Source organism: Aptenodytes patagonicus, chromosome 3, assembly GCF_965638725.1.
Source record: "Aptenodytes patagonicus chromosome 3, bAptPat1.pri.cur, whole genome shotgun sequence".
NCBI lineage: Eukaryota > Metazoa > Chordata > Aves > Sphenisciformes > Spheniscidae > Aptenodytes > Aptenodytes patagonicus.
The window spans coordinates 104,708,797-104,727,745 of record NC_134951.1 but is presented as its reverse complement, the minus strand read 5'-3'; the positions used below and the strand labels follow the sequence as shown (position 1 = coordinate 104,727,745).

The following is an 18,949-nucleotide window of genomic DNA, read 5'->3' as shown; positions in this document are numbered from 1 at the left end:
AATTTAGCAAGAGGAGCGTCAGGACGATCGTTATCCTTTTGCTTTGTCTCTGTGCACATTTGGTACCACCACCATCACAGTACCAAGTCTGCTACATTCAGATGCATAAATTCAACATCACATTTCCCCCTTTTCTCTTCTTAATGTATTTATTTTTCCTCTGAGAAGTGACTTAAAAATTGCTTTATGATTAAAAAAGGCAGCAATCAACTTTTCAAAATGTCAACTTTAATTTGATTTCTCTTTCCCTTCTCCCAGCTCCTCAGGCTCTCACAGGAAACCCCCAGGCCCCCATTGCACACTTTACCACAGCTGCAGCCCTAGCATCAACCCCAGAAGGGCAGCCCCAAAACCTTGGTGTTTCTGATAGAGATAAGGCACTCTCTAAGCCCTTGCCACGGAGCTCGGCTTTACATATGGGACACGCAGGCACAACTTAAGAGCTTTAGTTCACAAACCTACTCAATCTCACAAGGGCAGGAGGTTTTAACCTGCAGGGCTGAGGGGACAGACCCGTGCGACGATGTGCCACAGCAAACTCCTGACCTGGTCACCAGATCTGCAAAAAGGCAACACACCATCCCTCGCTTGCTTACGCTGCATCAGCGATCCCGGGAACAACACGGCGTTAGGTGGTCACCCGGTCCGGTCGCACACACAGCAATGAAATAAGTTATGTTCCCATTGATTTCAAAAGGCTTTAGACCAGGTCTTTATTTCTCTTCATCATTCAAAATTCAGAGCATTTACGATGGAGTTATCGATGTGCCACAGTCAGCAAGGGAAGACTCACAGCATAGAGCTAATACTCAGTTAATAACCCAACGGGGAGGAGAAAAACCTCTGAATTTAGCATGGCTGACATAAGCTGTGATGTCATTTCCACACAAAGGCTAGTGAGGGGGAAAAAAAAAAAAATAATCTTTTTTTCAGACCCAAGATACAGAGATATGTAAATTGCTTGGCCTCCATTTCAAATAAACAGTGTGAGATAACCCAAAAACTTAATAACGCTTTCAGCCTTCATTTCTGCTCTTCAGAGGACTCGAAGCCTACGACAGGATCAGATCGCTGGGAGAGCAGCGAGCCAAACCACTTGTACAGGCACGCAGCCTCAGCGCCGTCCCACCCAGCAGTGCCAGGAGAGTCTGGTTCTCACTCTTTAACAAGATGTTTGGGGTTTTTTTTTCATTTTGGAGGAAGTAACTTTAAACTAACTAACAAAAAAAAAAATCTTGCTAAAACAACTCTAAAGGATTTTTGGTACGATCATGGCTGAAATTAGCAATTCTCTAAGGACAGATTAAACAAGCCAAGCAAAACAGGTGAAGATCAGAGAGAAAGGGCATCTAAGAATTATTACAGATGCCCAGCTAAATTAACAAAAAAAATAAACCTCAGCCAAACAGAGAAGAAACCACTGAAAGAAAAGTCTGAAAGTACAAAAAAACCCCCCAAAACTTACTGAATTTGGGTAACTCAGAAAAGGCTGCAGAATAATTTTACCATTTTTAAAAAATATTAACTTTTTTTGGTAATAAAAAACATCCACTTTTTTCCCCAAAAAAGTAACTCCTTTATACAAACTCTGCTTTAAGTGCTATGCATACCTATTATGCCAGTAAATAATTTTAGAACTTGAGAACATTTATGAGAAAATTCAACCTGGAGGGTAATTTTCCTGAAGTTTCTGCCTGGCAAACGAAAATAGTGTTTTCAACAGATGAATATCCTCCCCTGTAATTGTTACTCTGTTACCATCATGTAAATGGGTGTTTTTACACAAATGCAGCTTGAAACCTACCTAATGAAAAAAAAAAAAAAAAATCAAACCAACCTGCACAGGACAGGGCAGAACAGCACTAATAACATGTAAGCACAGGTTTCTAAATAATAAAAAAAAGTTGTTGCATAATTTATTCACTTTCCTACTAGTTTCACAGATTAAGATAGCAGCACCGTGAGATAACTAAAAGATTTCTTTTGCCTTTAGCTCAATAATTTACAAGCCTTCAGGTTTCATTGGGTTTTGTTGTTGTTGTTCAATGGGAAAATACTGTGGAAATAACGTTTACCTACATTCCCAGCCTACAAAGCTCACTAACTGCAGCTTGATAGAAGCACATGCCCACCAAGCGCCATAAAGAAAGATTTACAGTAAGTGGTGACTAATCTTTACAGCGTATACTGTATGTGTATCACTGAGTCAGCTTGAAAGTTCGTTCATTCACTCGAACACCGCTTCTTCCATTCTCCTCTCTCTCTGATCTGCAGGCAGATCCGAATCTGCCTTCCCTTCATTCAAGGAGAGCTTCTTATTGCCTTAATAGGCAATAGGTGCAGGTACGAAAACTTACTGCTATTGTACAGGACTGACCTAAAAAACACGGACTTGCCTACACAGCAGCATAAAAACAAACAGACAAAAAAAAAAAAGAAAGCCCTACATTTTCTTTCAGCAAGAAACTTCTGTGTATGCAAGGAAGGAGCCCTGCAGGAAGGGACTCTCTAGGGGGCATAAGCTGACCCTGCTACTGGAAAAACTTCCCAGCTCCAACATTTGGCAATCTGATCGTACAAAGCCTGCGAGAAATGCCCAGTTTAAGTGATCTGGTTTACTGGTAACAAAAGCAGTAGCAGAACAACACAGGCACATACTATAGATAGCTGGAATGGCCACATATGACTTTGCATTTGCTGAAGCCTAAAATAAGATGCCCCGCTCTTTCGTTCTCTTTTTTAGTTTCTTGCAATTTACATAATTAGCAGTATGGATTTTCCAGAAATAACCTGAAAGTAAAAGTTCTACCTGAAAAGAAAAAAAAAAAGCTGTTTATGCTAATGACAGCGAAGGGCTTAAATGTAAGGATTTTCTTTACAAAATTGAAGCTTATCATCCCCTTTGTAATTATGATTCTTCAACTGGAAGAATACAATTATTACAGAGTAAAATAATTACAGCAAAAAGCTCCATTCATATACAGACCCAACCTTGCACCTTCTTTCAAACAGTCACACAGGTAGTTCAACTGACTACAGTATGAGGAGGCGTTGCTACAGATGACTAAAAATTGAAAAATTTGGCCCAATATTGAGCACACTTAATCCAACGGAAGCCTTTCCATCAGCCAGCTTTATGTAGTAATTTCTGTGCCGTTGCCACAACGTCTGGCTGAGAGCTAGTCTTTAAAACCAGATGAGCCCATGTTATTTTAATGAACCCCTACTTTAACTAATGATCAAGTAGTTAGCCTAGGGATCGCATGCTGACAGACTTCCAGCATAAAAGTATCGCTCCTTTCATAAATTATCATAATTCTGTGGTATTAGTCTTATCGTTTATATATGTGCATTCAACATCCAGATTAAAATTTCTTCTGAAAGTTGGAAATCATTGAAATAAAAGTCTGCTAGGACCTTATTTTATCATCCCCGCTCATGCTAAGCAGTACCTTACTATGCAGGCAGCCACATTTGGCTTAACTTACGTTCTTGTCATTAACAAAACAGCACTTAACCCAATGTCTTTTTTCTGTGCACCTCCCTTTTCAGGCGTATTAATTCTTTAAATCTAAAGCTGTTTTTAACTTCAAAGACTAATTTTTTACTACAAGCAAAATGAAGGGTAAAATTCATCCTCTGCAATGCATCTTTGGTTTTCAAGCATATAAATGGCGAAGCCTTTTTTCGTTTTACCTGCAAGGCATATTCTCTTATTCATGCTTTTTCATTATAATAGCAGCAACTTTAGAAAAGTATTAAAGTTCATTATGAACCAGCTCTTTCAAAATTTCATAGTCCTAAAAAACCCACTTTTCCTCACTTCAGAAAAATTTTGCTTCTCATTTTCTACTTTTATCAAACACATGCAGGCAGCAGCAATACTTTTTCATCATGATCCATGCAGCTCAGATACCAATTTACTGAATTCTGACAGCATAAAACAAGCTTATCTGACAAAAAAATATAGAGAATTACTGTTCATCACCACCACTGAGAAGCCTCTTCCAGTCTTGGAAACACACAGCATCAATGGAAAAAAAAGAGGGAGAAGCTGCCTGCCCGCGCTTCTGCAAACATTTTGGCTTAGAGGAATTATTGCCACCTTAAATGGAGATATGTCCCTACCATACTCAGACATATGGGTTTAACACAGTTATGAATATGAATCTCACTTTTCCAGACATAAATTGTCTGCTAATTTAGAAACCTCCCTCCACTCCCCCCGCTCTGTACCTGATGCTTTGCCATGCAGGCTTATTGAAACACATGGGGATGGTTCACAGGGCATTCCTGCAGATGAGGACTGAAAGGTAATTAGTGCTTCACTGCTTGTGTTCAGAGACACCCTCTAACAAAGCAGATACCTGGTTCCTACGATCTACCTTGACGTGATCAGGAGGGTGAAAGTCCTTCCGGACAGAGGCAAGAATGCCATTTCTGACACTCAAATGCCTACAGAAAAGACTGCATCCTGCCCTGCTTGGCATGCTACTGCTCACAGCAATTGTGTTGCCAAAGAAAGTTAGAACTTCAAACAGCTTTACTCAATCCTTTTATATAAAGTATCCTGGTTCAGCATCTCACCACTAAAGCGCGTCAATCTCTGAGACGGTTTTCTGCCCTATTTTTGCCAGGAACTCATTAGAATATCACTGCAAGTACTTGTTTATTATCATTGCTATGATGCTGAATTCACATTTTTACACTGATCAATAAAAACTAAATCAACACGCTACACACCCAGCCCACACATGAAGAAAATTCATTTAACAAGAAGATCAAAGTTGTCTACTTTCTACTGCTGTAAAATCACAACCAGCCTGTTGGTTTTCGCCAGTTATCTTTGAAGAATGATTGGAAATTAACAAAAATAATTTTGGAAGCACATACTGAAATTGCAGATACAAAACAGAGATAAGAGGACACATGCAAATAACCGAGTGGGAGACCTTCGCTTGAATTCGAATTGCATGGCAGGCCAAAGAGACAGCTGGAGCATCAACGCTCCTGCAAAGCTGCACCATTCAATGTAGCTTAACATTGATCATTTCTTTTGTTTTATCAAAATACATAGGGGTTTCTTTGCAACACTGAATATAAGCTTTTGAAAAGTAACCAAAAAAACCCAAAAAGCAAGACAGTGAGTTAGCATCCGAACTGCTTCCACCCGTTTCCCCCCAATATATTAGGCGCACAAGCAGCAACAAAACTGCTGTGCTCAACGCTGAGCTACACGTGACATAAACTTGCGGTTCAGGTGACTACAGCCTCCTGCGCTCAGCAGACACAGCTTTGGTAATGGTCACAGAGCTCATGGTTATTTAAAGTCCCACTGCGACCTAGGAGCCATTGCAAAGGTGACGGTTTCAGCCTCCAGAGAGTGCAACATGCAGCCCCCTCCCTGCTGAAAGTAGCATGTAGCCAACTCAAAGACCACCACCTCTCTGCAAGGTAAGCCCTGCTTTGATGTTCAGGACAAAACAAAACATAAAAGAGGCAGGCCAAAAAGAAGCAACTGGGAAGATATTTACGGAACTCTAAGTCAATATCCTAAATATTTCAGGGCTTGGGCAGCCTACGTTTTGGGGAAAAGAAAGCTCAGTTTAGCTATGTAGGGTCTTCTAAGTAATCATACTTGTGGCAGTTGTGAACTACTTAAAGACTGGTCAGCATCCATTTTTTATTTAATACACTGCTATTGTTGCTAACAATGCAAATCTTAACATCATAAAAAGAGCAAATAACTAGCAAATTTGCTCATGAAATTACAATGACACTATTTACTAGTCAGGGTTTGGGGTTTTTTTGGTACAAACAGGATCTTCCACCAGGACACCTTCTCCACCAGCAGGGTAGCAGCAGAGACGAAGCACGGGCGGTACAAGTCCAGCAGCAGCACTGCCCGCAGCAGTCCTACTCAAACAGCCAGCAGCTACAGACTCTTGCCAAAGAAGCCCTGTTTACCTGCTCCTTCTTCATGTGCCGCTACACTGTCCAAAGGAGTAAATACTCTTTGGTCTCTGATAAAAATGAGTGTTAATAGCATCTTATCTTATGCCTCCAAACTTTCACAAATTTATAATGCAGTATTTCCTGATCTGCAGGATTTAAAAACGGTATTCAAAATTAAACTACATGGGATGTCTTTGAGGAAAAAATATTACGACATATGAATAACACACTTCATAACATATTTCCTGCTTACCAATAAATTCTATTCAATTCTGCATGCAGGCAGAGCAGAGGGCTACTTCAACTTATGCAAAGCTCTAAGAGCATTCATTTCACTAGGATCCACTTAAGATCACGCTCTTGCAAGAGTGCCCGTATGCATTTGTGCCATAGGACAGCAGGGTTTACCTTACTGACCGGTCCAAAACTACATGCTAGGATTGTAGCCTGTGCTCTGTTAAGAAAATGAAAGAAGTTACTATTTAGGTCAAGTGTAAAATTAAAAAAAAAAAGCCTTATTAATATAGCTGTAATTGGCATAACCCTCCAAGTGTAAATAGAGATCCTTCCAGGAAAAGGCATTTCTAGTTCTGATTTGGCATGCGAAACATGACAATACTGGGAAAAACACTTTTCTGCTAGCACAACTGGAACTCAGACGGGACTCTTACCCACACAGAAGTGTTGCAAAACCCCTCAATCCCCTAAAACGCACTATTTTACCAGCAGAATTTTTGGTTTAAAGGGGAGAATGTATTTAAGGTCATTTCTAAACACACCAGCATTAGCTATTTTTTTTTCTTTTAAATATAAAAACTAGAACACAGACTTCCCTCCTATCCTCCCCCACAACCCCCCAAACACATACACTAAAAATATATAAATAAAGGAAATGAAACTTCCCCATCAATGAAAATGGGGGGGAGTGGAGAACAAAGACAAAAATGGGTCTGTACAGCATCTTTTATGGCCAACTAAAAGTCAAATGACTTTTTTTTTTTTTTTTAAAGACGGAGAACTTCCACCATTATCAAATTTTAAACTTAATAGCCACTTGCTTCACAGGGTTGGGTACTTTTTTTCACAGTCCCATGCTGAAGTTATTTAGGATTTGATATTCACTTAAAGAGAAAGTATCCGATATAAATTCTGCACCTCAAATGGACCCTGTCCTTTAAGAGGTCTGGTAAGCCTTGTTCTAGCCAGACAGTGTGAACAAAAACCTCTCATCATCAGGGACCTTTTAAAAAAGAGCTGCTGACAATTTAACATTTAACTTATACCTGTTTTGCTGGGGCAATCCTTCCCCAATCCATATTTTTGCAGTCTTTACACTCCAGGTTTAGCTGGAGGTTTTAGTACCCGAGTCTGAGCTTTTCCCCATTACTGAATGTGAGATTTTTGACAAATGAAAAAAAAAAACAAAAACAAAAAGCAAATATCAAAAAAGACCATCTACAACAATCTTGCTTTGCTAAAGATGCAATGACGTCTAAACATGAAGAGAAAAAAAAAAGACAAAGCAAAACAAAACCTTGCAGCGCTGCACTTCAAGGACATATCACAATGCAGGCTCTATCAAAAATCTTACCATGAGCAGTTGATGAAGGGAGGGAGGGGAAAGACAGCAACCATTTTCTTGCTGAACTAAAAAGACAGGAGAAAATTTGTGATAAGGCCCAGGATGGCTGCTTTAGAAAGGTCAAATTGGTGGGGTAGGGAAACTCAGCAGTTGTGGCCATGGGCCTGGAAAGTGACCTACACCAGCTCAGCTGACCGGCGGATGGGAAGCTGAAGATCAGCGATTCGCACGAAATTCTAACACAATTCGAACTGTAAATTGGAGAAAGACAAACCTAAAAGAATTTTTTTTTTTTAAATCAACTACCTTTTGAGTCTGCATCACATCAGCATCTTGGGTCTTTCCAGAGCAAATCATCAGTCAACTATGAAAACTTAGGTAGGCTGTTTGTGTGAGACACATTACTCTTTGTTACAGACTAAGCTGAAACCACAAGACTTATTTCACTCAGAACCTCAAAATATACTCAATGCTACACAACTCTTCCAAAACCCTGTAACATCCCCACTGTAATATGGAGAGTTTAAACTTTAAAAAAAATCCCTGTCACAGGGTAATAGGGCATACATTAAAAGCATGCCCTGGGTTCCCCAAACCATTATCCTCTCGAGAAGAAAGTAACGTAAATGATGTATTTGCCTTCTAGTTTCTGCGGCAGTAGGTTGTAACCTGAGCGCATTTTCCAGTTTTTCCCCCATGCAAATCCATGTCTTTTTTCTTTCTGCTGCCGTTTCGAGTGGGGCCAGGTGAGCCTGCACCCCCACCACCATGGAGCGACACAGCCAAGCCAGAAAGAGAGAAAATAAACCGCTGTGAAAAATACTCTTCCTTCTGCCCATAGAAACCAATACCCAACAAGAACCAGTGTCGATACGACTCGCCGACCACCCGCGTTACCTACTTCGTCCTCCCGGCCGGGCTGGACCACATGCTACCTAGAGACACACGTGCAAAGGCAGCAGCAAGGAGATGATGGTGCAAGAGCCCGTTCTCAGCATCTCCAGATCTAAGGGGAAATACTCCCCCAAGCTCTACAAGATAACTTGGCGCGTAAATGCATGCTGCTCAAAAGCAAATTCAATGGATCTCTTAAATCTGTTTGGTTTCAAGCAAAGAGTTAAAGAACAAACCAAAACTGATAAAATTGTTGCTACCTTTCTTTGAACCACACTCAGACCTACTCTTTGAAGGAAGAGCCGTCTTTCTTAAAACATATTTGAATGCGCTATTTTTGTCTTTATCTTAGAAGGCCTGATTTCCCCTCACAGCCCCGCAATTGATTACAATAATGGGTTTCTCAGAGCCAGACAAGTTAAGAAGAGGTTTTGTAACTTCATATGCAGCAAAATGTATGGAATTTGCTGCCTTCGAGTGCAGCCCCCTCACCCCCCGCCCTACAAATACTCACAGGCGCAGTAACTCTACTCTTCCAAGCAGCGCCATGGAAGTCAGTGTGACCGCTCGTGCTGCTCACCTTACGTAAATAACCAAGTGCTTGGCAGCCACGCCAGGCAGAATTCATACATGCATTTAGAGATGCTTCTACCTACATCTTACAGGTGGAGGAGAGGCAAAAGGATCCGCTAATTTTAGGGACAGAAAAAAACCATAATTCTGATCATAATTTTTCATTGGAAGCTGTGCAGCCCCAAAAAAAACGCAAGGGGAGGAAACAAATTGTTTCCATATCAACAATTATTTTGTATCTATCAAACACTGCTTGCTTTTTAAAAAAACAAACAAACATATTTCTAAGGAAGCTGAAATGAAACTGCCTTATCTCACAGGTTATTCTGACACATCATAAGGAGACACAACCTTCCAGCACCAGAATCTCACGATGATGTTACAGATTCCAGGGCCCTTCTTTAGTTTACTACTGTCCCATTACAGAATTGGGAACTTCTCAAACACTTTGCTGAGTAAGCTTTTAAGTGACATATTCCCCACTTGATTAGAACAAACAAAAAATAAAATAAGATGAAAATATTCACAGCAAAATATTATCTTACTGCTTTAGGAAACCTACAGTACATTACAAGACCACTCTTCTTAAACTTTTCTCATACTCCCTGCCAGATGCCAAGTTACAAGCTCAATTTATAATGGCAAGCCTCACTGTATCACTGGAAATATTAAAATGGCCAGAAGTAATGGAGTTTTGAGTTTAAAATCTAGGAATCCCTTTTTTCTACTTAGGCTACCTGAGCCCTACCCAAAAGCAAAACAAACCTGAAACAAGGACTCGCTTTACGGTCTTAAATGCATACCGAGTATTCTCAGAGACATGCGACCAGCAGTCAAGGTTGAGAAAATTAAATGGATAAGACATGGAGACTTTTTCAGTCCATCCAAATACAACATGAGTCAATGCTAGGTAGAAAGGTTAGTCATGCTGTGGTTTATTTACGCTCACGGTGGCCCATGTGGGAGTGATGTAAACACCGGAGGCAGGATGCCTACCTAGCTACCCTCTGGCCCCATCCCTCTCCCCCAGGGAGGGATGCCAATGGCAGGACATACGTTGATAGCGGAGTGATTAAGCTCTGGCCTTATCATTTCACCGAGAGGCCGATTCTCCACTCTTCACTCAGGCCAACTTCCGCAGTGGAGTGCACTACTTGTATTTGAGCTTTTTTAACTTTTTTGGCTTTTCAAGATACACTGCTTTGACTACCACACCGACAACACTGCCCAGTTCCTCGTTGGAGTCTTCCAACTTCAGAAATACAAGCTGCTTATCAATGGTAGCAGAACAGATCAGAAGAGCATTTATTTGCACCAAAACTTTTGAGTAGGGTATATTTAAGCCTTTAATTTTTCCAAAGTATATCAGACTATCAATTATAGAAGAAAAATACATACAACACATTTTCTTCATGTGAAAAATCACTTATCTAAATTCTAAACAAATACATTTATTTGTTTTAAGCAAAGCCACATAGCTAACTTCCATGCCGCATATGCACGCATAGAGCACTAATGAAGCAGCACTTTTGTTGTTAAATATGTGCCTTGGACAAGCCTTAGGAAAAAAAGGTAACGTACCAACCAGGGCACATCACGCCCCGTCACTTCAGTGGGTAGCAAAGTGAAATGGGTTATTTCTAGATAGATGCGTCTTATTAAGGAAATAGCTCCATTCTGATCCAATTTAACATCCAAACGAGACCACCAAGTAGATAAGCGATCACGGCAAACAGCTGCATATACCGCACGCAGGAACGGTTCACGCATACACCGACATTATAGGGACGGGTCACCTCATCGTGACGCTGCACCCTGAGCAAGGGCAGGGGGCAGGTCCCCGGGGGAGCTCTGCGGGCCGGTGCCCCAGGCAGGACTGGTACAGGCAGCAGGGTGGCCCCGCCAAGCAGCCCGGCAGGCCAGGCCCAAGCTTGCCAGGCGAACCCTCCCCTCTTCCCATTAGACACCTACAGTAAAATTATAGCTGTCAAAGACGTAAAACTTCACCCCTAGTGATTACCTGTTTAAATCATTAATCATGCAGTTAAGCACTTTGCAACGTTTTCCATAAATAGTTTAGTTATGGGTCATCGTATTTATTTTGCTGCTATCGTATTACTCTGTAAAAATCTATGAACCTCACCAGTAACTACCCGAATCACGACCAGCGTTTGATGCACTGGGACAGCAAGAACAGGTCAGATTTTACTGGGCGAAGGTATCAACCCCGCTAAGTTTACATCTCGAACAGTCAAGCCCAGCTAGCTGACTGGCAGACGTGAAAACCGCTCTGTGAAGTCAGCAGAAGGATGAGTAGGCATTATCCATTTATTAACTGGTTAACTGCCAATTAATTTTACTTGCAAATCACCTCTCTGGTATTTAAGCACCTGGCTACGAGTTTTTGTTCGTTACCCCCCCATATTTTGACGGGCCGGAAAAATGAAGCGCTTCTGCGCCCCGACGGCGCCCAACCCGCTGCGCATTCCTCTCCCGCGGAAAAGGAGGAGAGATTCGCGTTTCTCCCGAATAAGTTCGCACCCAGCGGTGCCACCCGGCCGCAGGGAAGGGCTCCAAAGCCGAGCCCCGGACCGCTTCCTTGCTAACACTGACTGATACCGAGACCGTGCCGAGCGCGCTGCCGGCCGCCGCGCCGCGCGTGGGCCGGCCGCCCGTGTCAGGGGCCGTGACGGGTGCCGCGGGACCGCCGCTCGGACAACTTCCGCGGCAAGCCCCGCCGAGCCGGCCTTCCCCGCCTCCCCTCCCCGCGCCGGCACGGCACGGCACGGCACGGCACGGCACGGCACGGCGCCCGGGACCTGGCAGCGGCGCCGCGGCAGGGCGCCCCGGGACCGGCCCCCCGCGCCCACCCCGCCCGGGCCGGGCAGGTACGGGGCAGCGCCCCGCCGCCGCGCCCGCCCCCAGCCCGCTCCCGCCGCCCCGGGCGCCCCCCTCCCTCCCTCCCTGTCCGCGGCCGGCTGGCGGGGAGCGGCGATCGGTGAGGAGGAGGAGGAGGAGGAGGAGGCAGCAGGCAGGGCCTCGCCTACTCGGCGCTGCAGACCGAAAGCGAACTGCAAGCTGCAAACTTTTTTTTTCCTTTTTTTTTTTTCCCCTCCTTCCAGCGCAGCCCCAGCTCGTGCAAAAATGAAACTTGCGAAGCATTCGCCTACCTGGCGTGAAGTCTGCAACAAGTGCAGGCGCGGGGGCCGGGCGCGGGGCTTATGTCGGTGTCGGCGAGGAGGGAGCAATTGCGATATTAATTTATTACGGAGCTGCCCGGACTCGGTCCTACTTCACTTACAGTACCGCGCTCATCCTGTAAACAAATATCGCTCCGCCAGGAAACATACTCCCCCCCCCAGCCCGGCCCCGGCCCCGCTGCCAGGCACCCACCCCGGCGGCGGCACATGGAGCGGAGCGGGGCGGGGGCCCGCCGCACCCCCCCCCCCCGCCTCGCGCCGGGGGAGGCTCCGGGCACCGGCACTTACCTCCGGCACGGCCTCCCCCGCCCGCCGCGCTGCCTTTGCCGAGTCCGTGATGAAAAAAAAAAAAAAAAGAAAAAGAAAAAAAAAATCCCCGTGTCAGCAAATCGCTGTCAAATTATTTTCTTGCAGAAGGGAGAGAGGGAGAGGGAACGGGGGGGAAAAAAGCAGAAGCAGAAGGGGGAGGAGGCTGCGGGAGGCGGCGGGATCCCTCCGCCGCGATGGGTCTGGCCCTGGGTAGCGAAGCAGGAAGTAAGGTGTCGGCGGCGCCGCGGCCGCGGCCGCCGGGCCCCGCGGCGGGGCGAGGGGCGCCCGCCGCCCCCGGGGGCCCGCCGCCGGCCGTGCGCCGCCGCCTCCCGCTCCGCCGCGCCGCGGTCTCGGCGGCAGCCCCTCCTCTCAGGGCGGCGAGCGCAGCGCAGGTGCCGGAGCCACCGGCGGCGACCTGTCAGCGGCTCCCGCCGGCGCGGCGCGGCCGGGGCCGCGGGTCGGCGGGAGGCGGGCGAGGGGGTGCCGCGGGCTCCCGGCGCCGCCGCCGCCGCCGCCGCAGGGCGGTGGGGCCGGGGCAGGCTCCCGCTGCCGCCCGGGCGGCGGCGCCGGGGGGTGACGGCGGCGCCGGGGGGTGACAGCGGCGCCGCGGGCCGTCACCGCGCCAGCCCTGGGGCTGGGGGGGGGTGTCCCGCCGCCGAGGGGCTGGGGTGGCGGTCTCTCCCCGCCGCCGTGGAGCTGAGGGGGGGGGTGTCTCCCCTGGCGCCGTGGGGGTGCCGTGCGGGGCCGGGGGAGCCGTGTCGGGGAGGGGGGTGGGGGGGATCGGGGCCGGGGGCGGCGGGGGCTGCGGCCGGGCCTCCCCCAGCCCCGAGGCGTCGGAGGAGCAAAGTCGCTGCGGGTAGAGGCGCTCTCTCCCCGGGGAGGTCTCCTGCCCTGTGCGGGGAAGGGCTGCCCCGCCTGCCGGGGCTGCCTCCGGCTCCAGGGAGGCTCCTGCGCTTTGGGTTAATTTGGAAGTTAATTCTCTAATACAGCGAGCCTTGTAGGAATTTGCTCCTGTGGTCACTGATCTTTGCCGCTGGTAGTCTTAAATTATAATTTTTTTCTTTTTTTTTTTTTAATTCTACAGAAATGTTTTGGTGAAATACCTCATCGGTCCTGCCTCCCTTGAGCTCAGAATTTGCATTAGGTTGCACCAAAATCTTCCCTTGCAGGGAAGGATTTTGCATCTTGGGGACAGATACGTGATGCATACGGCTTATGCAGTGCTCTGTTTAAGCTCCTGGACAATGACAGACTAGTTACTGCAAGAAACCATAGCTGGGAAGAGAGAAACTGAAACGGAGGTGGTGATAGGGCCTACTTCTGCCTTCAGAGAGGGAAGAAAAAAAAACAACAGGCAAAACTCTCAAGGGTTATTATAACTGGAACAGAAAAAGGTCTTTGGTGTTAGCATTTGTGATTCAGCCTTACATTATAATGGTTACCAGCAGCCTCATTTTCTTTTTATGGTCATGCTGGTTTCCTGGTTGCATGACACTTCCATTGGGCCAGTGTTCTTAATAATTTAACCTTTTATGAGATTGTTTTGATTTACAGTGTAGATTAGAGCAAGAGTGAAAAAGTATGATATCACCCATTGGCTGTTAAACTCCTTTGTACTATACGCAAAGGTCTCAGTTGTTTAAAATGTCGAAGAGAGGTTCTTTTTTTTTTTTCCCCCAGCCAGCTAGTCATTTTCTAATTTTATTTTTACTTAAGTGAAAAATACCATTCAGATATTGTAACTTCTCTGTGCTGAGCTATGCAAAATCTATGCTGAGTTTTGGATTCAATGGTTGGCTTGTTTGCTTGTTGGAGTCCTAAGTCATATAAACTATGTTGAAAATAGAATTAAAACCACAACTCAACATGTGCCTTGCCGCTGTTTGTTTTTTGTGTCTAGTCTGAAACCCAGAATAGCCCGTATTACTTGTGATTTCCAAAATGACCTTTGAAAATAAGCAATGGAATTTAACACAGTCTTTCTAGGTTTGTCTCAGCGTCTCGGCTTGTCCAACTAATCAATACAAACAGATCTGTATTGAATCGGCTAGGTGTTACTTGATTTACCTGAAACACACAGGTTTGTGCTATAACTCTCAAAATAGAAGCAAATGTGTAATTTAAATTTGAACAAAGAATCATTATCGAGCAGCCTTCTGACTTGCTATAAACTTGACCCGTGTTACTCTGCCGTAACAAGTTTAGCTATGCAAAACTCTTCTGAATGAAGTAAACTACTTTATTAGCTTTGGACATTTCAAGAAAACTGTGGGGGCTGGCTATAGCCAGACTGCGTTCTTTGTACTTGTCCTGCAATTTATGAATTGGTCTCCAGCAAAAGCACAAAGCCTTAATTTATGTTCTCAGTTTTCCTGATGCTTCTTCTAATCTTCAAGGATTTGAGTATCAAGCTTCCCAGTTTCGAATAACAAATCATATTACTATTTACAGTACTCAACCTCAGAATAATTTTACGGGCTTGTCGTTATGTTGTTTAACAACATTTTGGCAATGGTAACTGGCAAGTCGGTGAGTGCCGGGAGCCCTGAAGCTGGGGTGAGGTCCTGGCTGGCGGAGCAGCCCGCTTGCTGCTGTCAGAAGAGGGAGACCTTGCTCTCTCTTCCCTGCCCACTGGCTTGCCCCGCCGAGCTGGTTCAGCTCACCAAGCCAGAAGACTATTCCTTCGCTGTCTGGGTTAATTTCCTGCCATTTTGGTGAGCTCCCTGGGAGGTCAGCTGGCTGCCAGGGGCAGCACAAGGGGAGCTGCGGGGACGCGGGTTGGGAGTGGGATGGGAGCGGAGGGCCTGGGGAGCCACCGCTTGCGGCAGGAGCAAGCTGGCAGGGTGGCTCAGCTGCCTCCCGAAACCTCCCACCACTTACAAAAATCAGAAAAGCAGCAAACGTCTTACGGTAACTGCCATTGCTCTGTCAGATTTTTGTTAGAGATTAATGAATTTTAATTTTTTCTAAGCGGGGCTGTTTTAGAAATGAAAGAATTACAGAAGTTTAGAAGTGACAGAGGTCTCTGATCATCCTCCTGGTTCATTCGTTTCCGACATAGGATTGCTGTGTCATTATCTTCCCAAACGCCTTAGTTTTTATTAGGAGGCTTTGCCTTGAATTTGTGGGCTTTCCAAGAAAGACAATGCTGAAGAAAACATAGTATGACTGTGGTAGAAGGCAACATACCTTTGTTCAACAGCTGGAGTCGTTAAAATAAAACCCCTTAAGACTCCCTAATGAATCGCATTTATGCAAGTGTCTTACTGGTCAAATTCACAGCAGCCAAAATACGGATGTCCACCCAGTTTCTAAGTTTTGGATACCTGTTTCCAGATTGAATTTTGAATTGTGGATGTTATCTTAAAAAAAATAATAATCAGACCTTAATTATCCAGCTTGGTTGGACAAAACTGATGACAGGCTTAGTTTTGTTTTAATATGGAGCTTTTGAGCCATATAGCGTACCGATACAGGATTTAGGATTAGAAGCAAGTTTGGTCTCAGAATCTGACGTCCTGCATAATGTGGACTGTAGTATTTGTAATTGAGATTATAATCTGCTTAGTTAAAGTTTATTTTCCAGAAAAAAAGAAGCGTCATTATGGAGATTTCAAGAAATGGCAAATATGCCCTCTGCTACCAATTGTTCTGGTGTAATTACTGATCACCTCCTGCTTAAATGTTTGAATTTGATTTTTCATTTCAATTTCTGACTTTTCCAGCATGACATTGCTGGTCCTTTCCCTTCTAAATTAGTTTGGTATCATCTGAATCCCTTGGATTTAGTCAGTCATTTACCTTTGTCTCTTTCCTGTTAGATAAATAAGAAACACTGGGGCCTTACAGGAGTGACACTAGTAGAGTCAGAATAGTTTAAAAAGCCAAACGTGTGTTTTCTGTGATCACATTCCCTGTGTATCACAAGGGAAGTAGCCACAGCATCCCACATACCTGAACACAAGAAAAATAATTGATAGTTGGCGATGGGCTTGCTCAGAGATCAGCGAGTACATCGTTCCAGGTATCCCTGTGCTCAAGAAACCCTGTATCTCTGCTTTGTTTGAAGGTAATGTTAGCAACCCCGCTCTCACCTTGGTGCTCCTTGCCTTCATGTACGTTCAAGTACGGTGTTTCTCCCTCTTAGGTCCTCTCCCCAGGAAGCTCAGGGCATTGAGAGCTTCCAGGATAAAGCAGCTTGCGCTGTTTGGTGTCACTTCTTCTTACCACATCCATTGCAAGTTAGGAAAAATGGCCAAGGTTGAAATGGAACTGAATAATTTTTAGTAGAAACGCATGAGGACCCCAGCTACCGAGAGCTTCCATGTACTTCCCTTTGGCCGCTTCTGCCGCCCGGGTGGGGAGCAGGCCTGTGTCAGACAAGCAGCATCCCAGCCTTGCTGCTCCGAGTTGCCTTTTGTCCAGTGAAGCGGCCGCTCTGATCCCAGACATGAGGTGAAGTCAAGGATTTCACCGGCAGCCTAATCTGATCTCGGACCGTGCCGCCACCATTTGAAAACTAATACTGGAAGTAAGACTTTTTTTTTTTTTTTTTATTCTTCACTTTCAGCCAGATCGGTTTGCCGATTGCATAAGGAATGGTGCAGAAAATGTGCCGAGGAGAGAAGAGTATGAAAGCAGGCTGCTGTCACTCAGAGTGTTGGTGAAAGCCCTGCCCACTGGGTCTCTTTCTATGAAGGCTAAAACCAAAGTAAATTGCGATGGCGAAGGTCCTGCTGTCCCCTCTGCAAGTTACTGCCTCCAGCTGCGTGGTTTTGCCTCCTGTTTGCACCCAACGCTGACACTCACCACTTCCCCGGTGAGCCAGACGACCTCCGAGCGCTGGCAGAAACCCTGTGTAATTTTTCCCATGAATTGCTTCACTGAGTCAGCCAGAGGAGTAGCAGAAAAGGAGGCAGGGTTGTGTGCCCAAAAGCGGGATTTGGAGCCTTTAATTGTCACGAAGCCACGGCTGCTATTTCATCTAGCAGATAAGATGCTCTTTAAGAAGGTCGGTCCAGGCAGTGGACCAAGAAAAAAGAAAGGAAAAGTGAACCTGCACAGCTGTTTGCACCGCAGTCAGCTCTGGAAGTCCACAAGCGCTAGTTTTCTCTCAACTCGAACGTCAGGAACTTTTTAACAAAGCTTAGAGCTGCCTGTCTATGAGTCGGTGGCTGAGCTGCTCCTCTGGTGCAGCCTGCGTCAGCTGCCGAGCCCCTGGGGCTCCGGCCTGGCGCTGACGGAGCTGGGTGCTGCTGGATGGGGGCTCCTCCTGGCAGCTCTCGTCGGGACCTGGCCCTGACCTTCCTGCGTCTCCCTACAGTTGAGCGCACAGGAGATATGACGCCACTTCGCAGGGATGCTCTGAAACAAATTAAAGCCTGTAAAGTGCTTAGGAATGTTTTGGTAAAGAAGTTGCACATAGGCAAGTTAGAAATAGTGATGACTTGGAGATTTTTTTTCAATGACACTGTTTTGCAACCATGTGCGAGCGCTGGAGAGGAAAATGAGCTACAGACGTTGGGAGTTTTAAAGGGGACATTCTTGCTTCGTTTGGTTTGTGTCAGTTCCCGTTCCTCTTGGAAGAGTCGCTTAGGATACTATCATGCTGTCAGGAATAATCTGTGGGCATGTACATGTGTGCGCAAGAGATAACAGTGACATGGAGCGACGCTCCAGTTTGTGTGGCTTTTTCACATGCTGGAGAAGAGGAAATGTTTTATTTTATAAAATACACTGACATATGTACATATGTATTTATAAACTTACAAATGTGTATAATATATACACACATTATATAAATTATATTACATAAGTTTGTAAATTATGAATGCATAAACATGTAAAACTCATGTATCTTTATAAAACTAACAAGTGAAAATCTCATCTTTTTAGTTTTGAATAATTTCCAGATTTTAAGTGGATGGTGTGGTTTGAGCTATTCTAAACTTTAAAACCACTCACTCTGTTACAGCTTTTTGTATAAATAGATCTGAGAAGGTCTTACAATCAGGGGCCAGTAATACTGTCCCCATTTTACAGATGGATAAACTAGGGAACAGAGGTGGTCCAACGTCATCCAGGAAAGTAGCTGCAGAGGTAAAGTATGAAACCAAGTCTCCTAAGTCTTTGCACTTTGTTATGTCTTAAAGACAGGCCAGTATTTTTCAAGTAAGTCTTATGCCCAACTCGAAATGTTTGGAGCTTTGACTGACACGCAAGGAGTTTTATCCTCCTGGCTTTGTATGCGCTCCTGGTGGTAACAGCTGAAAACTGCGGTATGAAGAAACACACCTTATTCTAAATGTCCTGCTGTTGTACTACCAGAAAGAAATACACAGTCCTGTTTGCAAAGATTCAATTCAATTACAGTATTCAATGGAAACTGCCTTTACAGATACCATCAACTTGAAATCCAGTCAAATACAGTGACAGA

General features: G+C 45.2%; 1 protein-coding gene and 1 long non-coding RNA gene across 10 annotated transcripts in view; one reads left to right on the top strand and one right to left on the bottom strand.

Moving 5' to 3' along the window:
• TRERF1 (transcriptional regulating factor 1) overlaps positions 1–12,737 on the bottom strand; it is a 102,503-nt gene extending 89,766 nt beyond the window's left edge. For 7 of the 9 annotated variants that reach the window (XM_076334476.1, XM_076334486.1, XM_076334487.1 and 4 more), the window contains exon 1: positions 12,493–12,737. The gene's annotated coding sequence lies outside the window, so the exon portion shown is untranslated. Of the gene's footprint in view, positions 1–7,546; positions 7,568–12,174; positions 12,321–12,492 lie in introns of those variants that run through there. The other 2 variants (XM_076334477.1, XM_076334479.1) reach the window with 2 other exon arrangements.
• A 106-nt stretch (positions 12,738–12,843) lies between these two features.
• On the top strand, positions 12,844–14,378 carry LOC143158493 (uncharacterized). Its single transcript, XR_012995016.1, has 2 exons — positions 12,844–12,905; positions 13,598–14,378. It is a non-coding gene; the product is annotated as an uncharacterized LOC143158493 (long non-coding RNA).
• Positions 14,379–18,949: the final 4,571 nt, after the last annotated feature.